The 13387-nt window shown below is 40.2% G+C and overlaps 1 pseudogene; it reads left to right on the forward strand.

The window, feature by feature from the left end:
• Positions 1–13387, forward strand: part of LOC149152729 (uncharacterized) — an 87159-nt pseudogene that overhangs the window by 16787 nt on the left and 56985 nt on the right.

The following is a 13387-nucleotide window of genomic DNA, read 5'->3' on the forward strand; positions in this document are numbered from 1 at the left end:
ATGTGCCTAGGAAAGGTTAGATGGACCTTAATTTGTGTCTAATTTGTAGGACCTTCATACCCCCCTACTGAAATAGTTGCTCATCCTCTGAGAAACCTATCCAACTTCATTCCTTGTTATTCTTCTTTTATGCCTGAAGTGTTTCTTCATGCAATTCCCTTCCTTATCTCAATGGAATATGATTTTTATGGTTTCCTATATTTTATGGCTTCCATGGATAGACTTTCCATAGTGGAAAGTTGTACCTGTTTTTCTTGCAGCTGCTCTTTTAGCCTTATGTTTTCCACCTGTAGTTTTTCCCTCATGATTGACTCTCTAAACCTTAATTTGTTTAATTCCTTACTCATTTCATTTAATTTTTCCTACATGAAGCCCACATCTTCTACCTTTTTGGATTTTACAATTTGCATCTATCTATGCATTTGGTCTCTTTTTGTCTCCAACTTAAAGAAGATTGGTATAACAAATTTCTTAGGTATAATCCAACCTCCCTCAACAAATTTGTAGTAGGATTCTAGATTGGGTTGTGGACCAGGCTTCTTGAGTTTTTGGAGACCTTTTTCCTCTTCTTTTGGTGTGGCTACCTCTTCCTATAGCATCTCTTGTTGCTCCTATAACAACCTTTTTTCTCCTATAGTAGCCCTTGTTTTCTCCTGTAGCTCTTTTGTTTCCTCTTGTAATAGGGAATTTTGTTGGTTGGGTGCTACTATGTGGAGAATTTGAAATTAATGGGGAATGTGACTTAGTGAGGGCCAAACGTCCCTCCCAAATTATATATATATAATAATATATATATCTATGTTTTGGAGTAAAAATTGTATTACCTTCTAAACAGGAGATTACATGAAAAGCTAAGAAATTTGGATTGGTCGGTCACTGGGGAAACCTAAACAAATCCAAAACCAAACGACAAGTTAACCTGAGATTGAAAATACAATGACACATATTGAGATTCTAGTCTTTAAGGTCAGGAATGATCATGGGGTTTTCCAAAGGTCTTTCTTCCCTTTTCTTCTGAACATCAATACATCTCGATAAGTTGTCAAGAGAAGATAGCATGGAGAGAATGGCTTCATTTCCTTGAGGCAATTCCATTTCTAGAGGGTCTGCAAATGTGGCTGCATCCTTTTCATGAAGACGCTTGTGCCTGCTTGTGGATGAAGCCATGATCATGGCTATGTCTCTTTCTTGTCCATTCGAGGGGTGGACCATAGAATCTAAGAGATGAGATTGCTTTGCATGGGGTTAAGTTGAGGCTGAAGGACTAGATTTGGCTACAAATTATTTTTTTGTTGCATGTTGGCTTGCTTGTGAGCTGAGGAATTCATAGATCCTTTTGGATCTTTTGGGTCTGGCCATTCTCGATTGTTTTTCTTGGCATCCAAGTGGGTGGAAATTTTGTTTTTACACAATACTGGGGTCTAGGATAGAACCTTAAATCACTGATGCTACCAATCCAAGTATCACAACAAGACAAGTTTGTAGTTAGCACTAGGGGCCCAGTTGAACCTGAGCACTGCAAATCATCCGAAAACAGATGGGCGGACTAAAAGAGTAAATCAGGTTATGGAAGACATGCTTAGAATGTATGTCATGGATAATAAGACTGAGTGGGAAAGGTACTTACCATTGGTAGAGTTTTCCTATAATAAAAATAACCACAATTCAATTAGGATGCCTCTTTATCAAGCTCTATATTGGAGGCTATGCAGGACACCATTGAGTCGACAAAAGGATGGAAGACACAGTAATAGTCACGATAGGATTGTTTCAAAAAAAATGGAGGAATAGGTAAGATAGATTCAACGAAGTTTAGAGGAAGCACAAGATATGAAAAAGAGTTATGTTGATGCACATAGTATCGATCGAAGTTTTAAAGTGGGCGACCGAGTTTCTATATTTTTTATTTTCGAAACACTATTCAGTTTGAGAAAGGTATGAAGTTACCACCTCGATTTATAGGACCTTTTAGAATCAAAGAGAAAATTAGACCAGTGTCCTATTGTCTTGTACTACCACCCCACTTGCACAAAACTCATGATGTTTTTATGTATTTTTCCTATAACATTATGTTTTTGATGAATCCCACAAGCTCGACTGGAGGGAATTATAGGTCTCAAACATGGGAACTGTAGTGGTCGAACCATTACGCATATTGGACCATAGGGTTTGACAGCTCAGAAATCGCACAGTGGACCAATTTAAGGTCCAGTGGGACAACTATAGCCCAGGATCTACTACTTGGGAGGATGCAAAGACTATGCATCATGACTACCCCTCACTTTTTGAGCATCTGTGATGCCCATTTATTGACTTAGAAAGCTACCTATGTTAAGGTTCTATTTTGTAGTTCCATGTTATTTATTTATGAACATTATGTAATATTGATGCATTTGGTTGGACACGTGAAACTACTTACATAAAGAATTAGATGGATTTGATATTGATGAAGGAAATGTTTGATGTATATTGGTGATGAATTATCTAGTGCATGACTTATCAGAAATAATGTTGTTTCATGTATGGCTCAAGTGGATATGATTTGTTTAAATGAATGACTTAGTGAAATTATTATTTGTCTAATGTAATATTTAATTCTAGTATGAACAACAAAAATTTACACATGGATACTGGATTTAATAAAAATGATGTTTAAGATCATGTATCTATATCTATTTTGTGGTTATATATATTCATGGATGAGAACTAAACTACAGATTGGAAAGAACCGTATGATAACCAAGATCTACTATCCCATTGGGGAAGGTCGAGATGACCAATGAGGAAAGGTACAATGTACATTGTTCTATTACATTTGGTATCTAATTGATATACAATCTTATGACATGGGTAAAATATAAATGACAGGTGGCAAGACTACTTGACTAGATTATTCGATGACAAGTCCAACTAGCTCTGTAGTGTGGTTCGTGTTAGGGCGTTGACCCTAGTTGTGAAGGAGGGGTGTAGGCATTTCCCACCATGTACCCTCTGAAAACTAGAATCATGGGAGGGCATTGGTGGAAACACTCCCCTAGATGCGTGATAATGATTTCCAGTTTCCTACTGGGGAAGTTAGGTCGACATAGTCGATGCTTCCACCATGTCCGTTTTATCAGTGATTAGTATGGCCTTTGCCACTGATAAAGCAACAGATGATGGATAGGGTGGGAATGGAAGTAGGTTAGGATGGATAGGGGGATATAGATCCGTTGGAGACTCTTGATGGGAGGTAATGTCATTGTCTGACTTATCAAATTTTATTGCTATAACTCTCTCTGATTTGCTATGCTTTCGAACTCCTTGTATCTTTCAATTCTAACTTCGGGACGGAGTTTTTTGAAGGAGGAGTGTACATAATGCCCCACTTAAATCTTATCCTACAAACTTTATTAATGTTTACATTATCTAAAAATATTGAGAAATATTGGTCTAATATAAAATTCATGATTTCTACTCAAATTCCCAACTTAGCTTCTCAAATTGAATCTTAGGTAGGATATGGTCTCCTTCCATTATTTCAAATAATATATATATTCATCTCACATTTGCCAATGTACCCTCACATTTACTAGGGAGAATACATGGTCCTCTCCAACTAATATCTATATTATATATATATATATATATATATATAATATATATATATATATTCATCTCACATCTCACATTCCCCAATGTACCCTCACATTTACTAGGGAAAGACATGGTCCTCTCCAACTAATTATCAATATATATATTCATCTCACATTCCCCAATGTACCTCAAATTTACTTGGGAGATACATAGTCCTCTCCAATTAAAATTATCAATATATAATAAATAATATTTCATCTCACATTCCCAAATGTACTTTCAGATTTACTTGGGAGAAGACATGGTCCTCTCCGATTAATTTCCAATTTTATATTCATGTCACATTTTCAAATGTACTCCTAGCTTTACTTGGGAGAAGATAAGTCAAAAGGTCCCTCTTCTCCAAAAATGTGTCCGTAATTCCCAAGTTGTAGTTAGTCATCGTCTGCATATTGGTTCCTTGCCAATCCTAGATGCTATTTCCAGCCAATTTGGTGTAGAGAAATCCAAGTGCTAGTAGGTACTCTTTTTGTTCCTTGGCAAGAAGCAATGGATTTAGAGACATGGATTTCCGAGCGAGCACAATCAAGTATGCCCGATCATCCTCAAAATGAGAATGAAAATTGTGGGATATTGATACTGTTGATAGCTATTGATGTGACATGGCAGCATGCGAAGGAAACGGTTAAGGCAAGCATGGCTTTTCTTAGCAGTATCAATGCCTTCCAAGTTTGTCTACCATATGACTGGAATACACTGGGCATAACATGTGGAATTTCAATCTAATTCTGAGAAAAGAGCCATTTGGGGGTTGTGTGAGCACAATGGAGGTTGTTGCACATTCCTTAAGAATTTTGAAACCCACCCCCTTTGCTATTGAGATTGAGCAGAGACTCCTATCCATGTTGCATGCTTGTTAACGGGAAAAGTGTCTACTCAGAACGCCCCTATCCCACTAAGGTGTGACAGTACCTTAGAAACAAACAAGGAAAACTACTTTCGTATTCTTCTTTATGAACTATAAACGAAGAGGAATAGGATGAACCAACCTGTGTCTTGCACTAGTCCTTTGATCCAATCTCTCTCCTCTTTGACAGCTTCCAGCTACCTGCTCCTTTACTTGCCCAGCTTCACCAAGTTCCTGCAAGATCACAGAAGAGGAAAACTACACAAAGACATGGATTCATATTCATAAATAGCTTAGGATCAGATTTAAGCTAAACATGCAAATATAACAAAACATCATTGATACACAAGCATGTAGGAGAAACTCAAATAGTTTTATTGATATAACAAGAAGGTCCAGGAGGAGTTACAACTGATGATTCCTGATCTAGCATCAACCCCCCAGCAAAGGAATCCCCTCTTCACCTCCAACAAAGCATAAATCACCCAATACACTGATCTCTATCTCAAAACCAACAGCAATTCTCTGTAATGTACAAAATTCCAGCCTCTGGATCTCTGGGATGAGGGATCCATATATAGATGTATGCAAAGAGGATGAGTCAGCTTATGATTTGACTAGTTGCTTCTCTCTGTCAGTTCTTGCTTCCACTTGGAGACTGAGAGCCTCTTACTCATCCTTGGTCGAACTCAGTGAGGCAAGTGTCATTGGGGAAGATTCTGGAAGCTTCCATTGTCTGTCCACCTCTCGAATGACACTGCCATTTGTCATTTCCCGCTCAGCGCACCCTGGTAGTGCATTTAGGTGCGTTGCAACGCACCTAGCTAGTGTACTTGGGTGCTATGCAACGCAGCTAGCTAGTGGAGCAGCTGAAATGATCCTGATTTGACCGATTCTGAGCAGTTTCGGGTGGAGAACTTCTGGGAGAAGCTGTAATTGGTTGACCTTGTTCCTCTAGGGGTAGGAACAACACTTTTAGGGACTTAGGATCCCTTGGTTTATGGACATTTCATGCTTAGAGCTGTAAGGCACAAAAATGTCTATAACAGTTGCCCCCTAAAGTATGAGGCCGTTTATCGGGTGAAATGCTTTATTAGGAGGATCCGAAGTTCTTTCAATGCTGGGAGGAGACCTGTAATAAGATACAATACCATACATTATTTTCATACTGTTTTCATGATCTAGCTAAGGCAGGCATTCCCATGCTCAGCTTTATAAATTCATTTTTATGTACACAGGACAGACAATCGTCTTATGGTAGACTGATGATTCTGATGAAGTCATCATCCTTTTGGTAGGATGATTATCTGTGCTGCAATGTTGTACATGTCAATGTCTTTATTTTCCTGAATATATATCGCAGCCCGGATGGATGAAACTAGATCTGGGGTCTTCAATCTCGTCCGATCTTCACTCGAAGTACAAGTCGATCCATGTGAGAAATGTTTTGAAGTCGAACATGGAAAGACATCGCTTGATTACCAGTCGATGATGTAAACTGTTAACAAGCGTAAGAGGAATCACCGATAATGATGATGACCCTCAAGGTACTGCAGTACAATTCACGTGGTGTGAATAAAGGACTTGGCGTCGAACTCCACGCAAAATCTTTCGGTCGAAGGTCATTGATGTATACCTGTCGCCGGAAGTGAGAAACTTGCCATTGAGGCATGCAAGCTTCAAAGTACTGAATGGGGTGTTCCTAGATCAACTTCTTGGATAATGAGCTGATGTCGACAAGAAGTGATCCGTCAAAGGAGGGCCTTGATGAATCCCACATCAATGACACGGAACGGAGCAAATGATTTTGATGGAGGTGAAAACGATCTGATGATATATGGTTCAGGATGGCGGTCATGAAAGAATGAAGTATAATGTATGGTAGTGGATGGTAGTGGATGGGACACGGATGAATTCTCTGGATGACTTCTCTTAAACATGTCGGTGACACTTATGCGATGGATCGGTAGCATTTACCCCAAATGTGGATGGTATGGTGTGACCATGGTGATGTGACCGGTGAATGAAACAACCCAACCCGACTCAGGCACGGAGTGGAAGTGTCATGTTCGAGATCGACTTGCTACCAATAAAGATTCTTTGAGTTTCTTCCCAATTTTTCCCCAGTCATTGCTGACCAGTACCTCTTTATTTTTGTCAAGCTTGAGGAGGATAACATATGCTTGTTCTATAATTTGCCCTTCGGGCAAACCCATCGCTATGTTTTAACGAGCCTAGCGATAGTGAAACTCGTTCTCGTCTAAAGACAAGTTTGTCGCTATTAATCTTTTTAATGAGTTTAACGACAAAGATAACTCGGTCCTTTTCATTTTTAGAGAGTCTGAAAAGGTACGTAAAGGTAACTTCGAAATTCCTTTTTCGTCATCTAATCCCTTAAGTCCGAAAAAGTATAAAACAATACAGAAGGGATGAATTTTCGATAGTTTTAACGAGCTGAACAAAACAAGCGCTCGATCTTTTTGTGCAATAATCCCTCAGGTCCAAAAAGATTAAAATCTAGAGGAGGGATAGCACTTCCGGTCGCTTCAACGAGCTGGAAGGCCAAAACTCGGCAATCTTTTCATATTTTACGAGTCAGTTGAAAAGAGCTTAAAGAAGACTCGTCTTTTGAGGAACGAGTGATAAAATGGGTAGCAGCTGATTCCAGGTAAGGGTTGGAATTTTCCAATCACGGCAGTGTCACAAGGATGGCTAGTGAAATCACTCTTCGCAGCTGTTCCTGAAAATGGGTAAACAATCAAATGGGGGTGAATGATCGGCCAATGGAAAAGTGGAGGTGACGGTGCAAACACGACCAAGGCTTTAATGGCTGAAATGCTTCATTCACGGTGGTTATTTACCGGGGAATAGTTCATTTTTTAACGAGCTTAAACGCGGGTGGAAACATTTGCTCATGTCTTATGTTTATTTTTTAACGAGCTTGAACTATGCACTAAAACTGCTCGATTAATCTAGTCATATGATAAGAATGTCTCATATACAAATGGCAACTTTTTAGATTTTTTCCCCACATCCTTTCTTTATGCAAGTTAGGAAACGATTAATCCAAAAAATAGATAAATAATCGCTCTTTGCTTGCACTCCAAAAGGTTTGCATGGCCCCAGGTATAAAATAGAGTTTCGAGGTCACCCTCTATTCGAGCTGAGAAAACATTCGTTTTATCAGGAAGGGTACTACCTCTTACGGGTTACCCAAAGATTGTTCTATTCACACAGCAAACAAAACATTTCTTCAACGATGTCTACCGAGATAAACAAAGGTGAGCGACGATGCCCGCCAACTCACATAACTTTGACAAGAGAATCTTATTCTAGAATAACCCCTCTTCCAATCACGGACGGGGTACAGACTAGTCATATTCTCCCACGGAAACCTACTCTATACCCGAAGTTTTCCTGCCGAAGCAGACCAGGATGCATGCCCCCTGGGTTTTAGTCATATCCCTCTGAATTACTCGCGCTCATCGGGAGGACGGACTGGGGATTGAGACATTTCTTGCGTGGAGAGACCATTCAGGGATGGTATATGACTATTTGCTATGCGTGATCCGGGAAATGAAAGCTGGTCCACGAGCTTGACCACTCTTCCTTCATGTGGAAAACACATTACTCTAAAGAGTGAGGAGACAATGGCTCCCATGCAATAAATATAGTCTCGTCCAAGGAGTAGGTTATAATCCAAGGGTCCTTGAACTACCATGACGTTCATGCGAACTATCTTCCCTCTCAATGTTATGGGCACATCGGGAAGGATCCCTAAAGATCGACTGGATCCTTTATCAAAACCTGTCAGATTTCTCATTTCAGGCAACAACGATGGCGAACCAAGCGCTTTCCAAGAAATAGAGGAAAGGATACTCACAGAAGCCCCCTCATCTATGATGGTACCAGCCATGATCATTCTATATATTTGAACGATAATTCGGAATGGTATGCTTGTTGGTAAACAGGGTCTGCCTAGTTGATTCCAATCGAAGGAGACAACTAGGTTGCTTGGAGGTGGGACCGAGTAGACGGCCGGGTATGGCTTTGACGAACTTCCCTCCTGCGGTAAGGGAATGGGTAGATTGCCCCCATGTTCGTCGAAGTTTGTGTTGATGAAGAGAATTTGGACGGTGTCATCCTTGTTCTCTTAAGTGACTGTATCATCTAAAGACAAGACCTCTGAAGGCAAGACCGGGTCAACTTCCGCTTCGACCCTTTGAATTTCGTCTGGTATGGATTCAGATGGTTTATCTTCGATGATAGGTGCTTCAGCCGACCACTTGAGCGGGCCAGTTGGATTCTCAACTAGCGACGGACTCGGCAAGAGTTTTTTATATCCAGGAGGAAATCGTAACGGTGACACCGGACGATCATCCAAAACTCTTTTCGCTTCGTCTAAGAAGGGACAACGGTGGACGGCATGATTGCCTTCGCATAGTTTACAGGGAAATCTAGCTTTCCCTTTTTGTCCTGGGGCTTCACTTTCGCTAGTTGACGGTGTGCTTTCAACATGATCATTAGAGGTTGATGACACCGGATTGTGCATACAAGGAGACTAGTCCCTTAGTATCCGAGGGATGCAGGGACAATCTCTGTGAAAGTGGTCTCCTTTGCAAATGACACATGGCGATTTAGGCCTAGTCGGCGCAGTGTGTGGATTTTCGTTAGACGACACTCGTTTTCCCCCATTCGCCTTTGGCTCCTTCTTCTTCTTCTCTTTCTTCTTCTTCTCCTTCTTCTCCTTAGGAACTTGACTTTTGGCTTTGCCAGCCCCATCAAGCAAAGAGGAAGGAGGAGAGGAAGAATTAGAGGAAGTAGAAGGTTGGTGGGCAACTCTGGATCCGTCTAATTGCTGATTCAATTGTTTAGGAATAATGGTGTTCTGAACGACATTGGTTGAGAAGAGCCATACTGGCAAGCCAATTGTCAGTCCTGGAAGCGACAATGTGGCCATATGGGGTGCACCAACATCTCCCCAAGAGGAGAAGGGACTAGGATTTCCACCAAGGGGAATTCCTTGGTTGGTAGACTCCATTTTCTCAACCTAAGATCAACGTAGGAAAAGGGGATGAATATTCCGTTTAAAATAAATTTTAAGACGCTTTGACACAACTTGTTTTTTCAATTTTTAAAAGTCGAGAAAAAACAAAAGATGACTCTAGTCTCCTTCGATTTTTAATGAGCCTGAAGTGACAAGTGCTCAGATGGACCTTTTCCGTTAAGGAGCCTGAAAAGGAACGAAAGGGACTGCTCTGGAGCTCTAGGTAGAGGGAGTACCAAACCAATCACAAAACTGCAGAATACTTTTTACGGTACGGCAGTCAATCTTCCCGAATGCTGTGTTCGGTGCATTACGATCAGTAGGGCGGCCGACACGGCTTCCTATGGATAAAGGTTTTATGCCTATAGGGGTCTCCCCATATATACTCGATGGTACGTGGGAGCACAAGTCCGTACTGGCACTTATCGTCTCAAAGTGGAGGAATCACCCAACCATCAGTGAGGACAACAGTTACTAGGCTTTACGATGCCGGAATACGTCTCTAGCCTAGACCACTAGATGTTGTGCGTTAAGTTACAAAGCGTTGTTAAGTTCATTGAATTTATTTTAGGTTGATCTTTCTTAGAAGTTTTCCTTTTGGGATCACCACGAGATGTAGATGTAATTCCTAAAATGCAATCTAAAGATGATAAGCAAACTTTTATCTCTTTTCAGCAATGAAAATCCTAGCTACAAGGGAAAAGAAAGACACAATCTTTTCTCAAAGAGCAAAGAGCACACTGTAAATGCACTTTTCCTAAATCAAGCCAAACAGACTATCAATATGCAAATGCACATATGCATGTATTTGTTTTCACTTTCTTAATATTGATGCCTAAAAAGAAAGTTTATGTACAAATCTGAATTTGCTTTCAAGCGACAAACACAAACAAGCTTCTTTTCGAAATCAAAAGGTAGAGAAGATTACGACACTTTATGATTTTGAAATAAACACTCGTTTCGACACTAGAAAGTGACAAATTCAAACCAAAGACAAAAGTAAAAGCATAATCGACCGTCAAAAGCAAATAAACTTTCTCCTAAGATCAAAATCGACACTTGCGACAGATCTAAATCCAAGGACGACAGTATGATTATTCTACTCTTTCAACGGAAACCTATAAATGATGTAACAAACACACAAAGAACATCTACAGTCTTTTTGTACAAAGGAGGCGGAATTAAGGCAAAGAAAAGGGGTTTTCAAACAGACACACACTGATCACAGGCTGCAAAGTCAGAGACAAAACTGAAAAATGAAGCAAAGAACCTCAGCTGCACAGGGCTAGGCTGATCAGCGAACCTGTTACACAGAGAAACTGGATTGCAGCGCAGGTAGCCCTCTCGGAAACTGCGTTGAAATGCAGAATCTCTTCACAGAGCCTGCGCTGGGGCAGAAACGAGACTTCTATCCGGGTTCTGGGTCACAGTTTGCAGTTTAATCTATGGTTTTTGGCCGAGTAAAAGCAATCAGTAATGCACAATTAGAGGGTGGATTTAAAGGAGTTCTAAGAGCTATCACAAAGGGTAATCAAACCATTTGTGAATTAGCTATTCAAATCATAAACAAATCCAGTGAATGGATTGAAGTAGCAGGTGTCTACTTTGCATTTGATAATGGCAAATGCAGTTCGATTGCTACTTCTGTGTTTATGAAACAAACAACAAGAGAAACACAAACAAACTAACTAGACATGATTCCCCAGTGGAGTCGCCATTTTGTTAACGGGAAAAGTGTCTACTCAGAACGCCCCTATCCCACTAAGGTGTGACAGTACCTTAGAAACAAACAAGGAAAACTACTTTCATATTCTTCTCTATGAACTATAAACGAAGAGGAATAGGATGAACCAACCTGTTTCTTGTGCTAGTCCTTTGATCCAATCTCTCTCCTCTTTGACAGCTTCCAGCTACCTGCTCCCTTACTTGCCCAGCTTCACCAAGTTCCTGCAAGATCATAGAAGAGGAAAAGTACACAAAGACATGGATTCATATTCATAAATAGCTTAGGATCATATTTAAGCTAAACATTCAAATATAACAAAACATCATTGATACACAAGCATGTAGGAGAAACTCAAATAGTTTTATTGATATAACAAGAAGGTCCAAGACGAGTTACAACCGATGATTCCTGATCCAGCATCAACCCCCCAGCAAAGGAATCCCCTCTTCACCTCCAACAAAGCATAAATCACCCAATACACTTATCTCTATCTCAAAACCAACAACAATTCTCTGTAATGTACAAAATTCCAGCCTCTGGATCTCTGGGATGAGGGATCCATATATAGATGTATGCAAAGAGGATGAGTCAGCTTATGATTTGACTAGTGGCTTCTCTCTGTCAGTTCTTGCTTCCACTTGGAGACTGAGAGCCTCTTACTCATCCTTGGTCGAACTCAGTGAGGCAAGTGTCATTGGGGAAGATTCTGGAAGCTTCCATTGTCTGTCCACCTCGCGGAATGACACTGCCATTTGTCATTTCCCGCTCAGCGCACCCTGGTAGTGCATTTAGGTGCGTTGCAATGCACCTAGCTAGTGTACTTGGGTGCTATGCAACGTAGCTAGCTAGTGGAGCAGCTGAAATGATCCTGATTTGACTGATTCTGAGCAGTTTCTGGTGGAGAACTTCTGGGAGAAGCTGTAATTGGTTGACCTTGTTCCTCTAGGGGTAGGAGCAACACTTTTAGGGACTTAGGATCCCTTGGTTTATGGACATTTCATGCTTAGAGCTGTAAGGCACAAAAATGTCTATAACAATGCTATGGTTGCGTTCCAATCCCATAATTTGAAGCTTATGAATCCTTGCCCTAGACTGCCCAAGAAAGGTCACTGCCCCATGGCTACATCAAACAAAACACAAGTATGCATGTGTATTCTATAGCATTGTAGGTCACATCTCAGTCAGAGTTTGTCGTTGTGCTAGTCAGTAGCAATGTTGGAACAGGAAATTCGTTCGGCCACCTACAACACCAACTGCATTGTTTTTTTCTATGGAGTGTATAAGGTTTCGGGCTTGTGTGAGGGAAATTCCTTCCTTTCTCAAGTCACCTGTTGTTGTAATTCTTTTTTGACTTTGTTACTGACAATTCAAATCGAACACCCTTATTATTAAAAATGTGTGTTATTGCAATTTATATATATGAGGACATTTCTACCTTTATAGTTAAGCATTCTGGATACCATGTATAACCCTAACTCATCTTCTGAGCAGTCATGTTGTTGGATAGAGTCAGAGACAATAGGTTTCCTTCACAATGATATTTCATCACATGAGGCATATTTATGTGATTTCTATGCTGTAACTTTTTCCTTTGGTAAATTTTGCAATGCCATGTCTTAGGCATGTTCGGGATACAAGGTACCTTATCATTCGTTCTCCTTTAGCAAATGCCACTTGTCTTTTGATATCAGAAAAATCAGGTTTTTGTTATTGCTTGTCTAAGTTATTGTAGTTGACAAACATCACCTACCATGTGCCAAAGGTAGATTGTAGTATGGATTGGATCTGAGTCTTGATTTCATTGCAAAGATCCATTATTTAAGCTCAATTTTATGTTTTTCATAGGGGATTAGGCCATGTTTAGTTTTGATATTCTAGTTGGAAGGAGGTATTGCAGGTATCTCGTAAGATTAAGTTCACATAGGCACACCTAGGTCACATGGATAGCAAAATAGTCTTAGTATTCTTATTATTGCTTGTAATCCTTAGAATAAGCTAGTGTTTTCCTTGGCTTCTTACTATTCAATAAATCTAGGCAAGGATTGATACAAAATCAAATTCATATACTCGTTATTTCATTATGTTGTTGTCTCAAGTGTTTGCGACTGTAACAACTCACTTAGCATTCATT

The sequence above is a fragment of the Pinus tabuliformis genome, chromosome 9, assembly GCF_031772625.1.
Source record: "Pinus tabuliformis cultivar Carrire ecotype Pingquan chromosome 9, CPIR1, whole genome shotgun sequence".
Classification (NCBI taxonomy): domain Eukaryota; kingdom Viridiplantae; phylum Streptophyta; class Pinopsida; order Pinales; family Pinaceae; genus Pinus; species Pinus tabuliformis.